The sequence below is a fragment of the Amblyomma maculatum genome, chromosome 1 (assembly GCF_055883805.1).
Source record: "Amblyomma maculatum isolate TAMU_Amacu chromosome 1, ASM5588380v1, whole genome shotgun sequence".
NCBI lineage: Eukaryota > Metazoa > Arthropoda > Arachnida > Ixodida > Ixodidae > Amblyomma > Amblyomma maculatum.
This window is the reverse complement of record NC_139344.1, coordinates 409,285,117-409,286,799: the sequence shown is the minus strand read 5'-3', so window position 1 is coordinate 409,286,799 and position 1,683 is coordinate 409,285,117. Positions and strand designations below refer to the sequence as shown.

The 1,683-nt window shown below is 50.6% G+C and overlaps 1 pseudogene; it reads left to right on the top strand.

Moving 5' to 3' along the window:
* Nucleotides 1-460: 460 nt before the first annotated feature.
* On the top strand, nt 461-1,267 carry LOC146208904 (very long chain fatty acid elongase 7 pseudogene; annotated as a pseudogene).
* Nucleotides 1,268-1,683: the final 416 nt, after the last annotated feature.

The window sequence follows — 1,683 nt, the reverse complement described above, 5'->3', positions numbered from 1 at the left end:
TGAATCACACTTAATGGCCAGTACTCTATTGTATCCAGGTTTTATCATTTTGTTTTTTGTTTTTCCCTGTCCGATGGAAGAGACAGCGAACGAAAAAGAATAACACGCACCAAGATTTGGTCATGCCCTTTGCACTCAAAGGGAGTACCAATTTTTCCTCAAAGCAACCGTAAACAAGGTCGAGGCAAAATGCGTCGGCAGGACTCAGGGCCATTCGGAAACAATGTGTCGCGCTAATGCCAGGCAGCATTGCCTATTCCCCCTCTGTCACCATGCGCCCTCGAACCTAGAGGGCTAGGCTATTGTACTCAGCTTGTGGGCGACAAGACAAACATCTAGAAGGGGTCTTCATGACGCGCTGTCGAGAATGCGCACTTCACCCCGATCGAAGAAGCGAGAAAGACGTGAGTTTCGGTAGCCCAGAGGTGTATGCCACTTTCACAGTCGCACACGAGCCACCATGATCGCAGCGAATGCGACCACCTCGTTTGGTACTCTGCACGCCCACTACGTGCAGCTGGCGGATCCACGAACCAGCAGCTGGTTCTTCATGGGCAGCCCGGTGCCCATAGTGAGCATTATCGGCTTCTACCTGCTCTTCGCCACGAGACTCGGACCCTGGCTTATGCGGGGACGCGAGCCGTACGACATTCGCAAGATCGTGCTCGCCTACAACGTTGCTATGGTCACTCTCAGCCTGTACTTTATCTACATAACGCTCAAGTACACTGGCATGAGAAATGGTCAGAGTCTTCTGTGCTGGCCGACTGACCCGCGACCTACGGGGATGAACATGTTCTTCCTGGACAATGCCTGGTACTACATGCTGATGAAGGCCGGAGAGATGCTGGACACGCTCTTCTTCGTACTGCGCAAGAAGACGACGCACCTTAGCTTTCTGCATCTGTTGCACCACTCACTGGCTCTGTGGTCCGTGTGGCTGGTCATCACGCTGGGCATTACAGGTCACGTGTTCTCCTTCCCGCTGCTCAACTCAGCCGTGCACGTGGTCATGTACGCGTACTACGCGCTCGCCGCCCTGGGACCAGAGCTGCGGCCGCGCCTCTGGTGGAAGAAGTACGTCACCATCTTCCAGATTGCCCAGTTCAGCGCTCTGTCGCTGCATGCGCTCATACCCGCGCTTCTGGACTGCGGAATACCCAGGATTCTAGCGTTCGTCGGGGCACTCGAAGGATTGCTTTTCGCGTGCCTCTTCACAGACTTCTACTACATGACGTATGTGCGGCCGCAAGCGAAGAGCATTTAACGTTTTTTTCAACCTTCATTTTGTGCAGTTTAACATGTAATGCTGCTCGAGATGACTTATCTGGGTTCGTTGTCGTCCACTGTTGTGCAACGAGCTGAGTGTACCGCCGTGGTCACACGTTTTATGATATGTCACCGTGGCTTTATTTGTATAATGTTTCTGGATATGATACCGTGAGAAAAGATTACTTGAACTATATTCTTGAGTGATGACAACTAAAATGCACTTCGTGGTTACGCCTTTAGCTGCGTGTTGCATACAGGCATAAAAGAGATTAACAATGGTGCTGTAAAAGCATATCAAGGAAGTTATGCAGAGTCTAAAATTTCAGTCATAGTTCCGATTATGATGCTTCTTCGGAGCGTGCGCTTTTGTTTTCATGCACACAGGAACATGTTGAACATTGTATTTGTGAA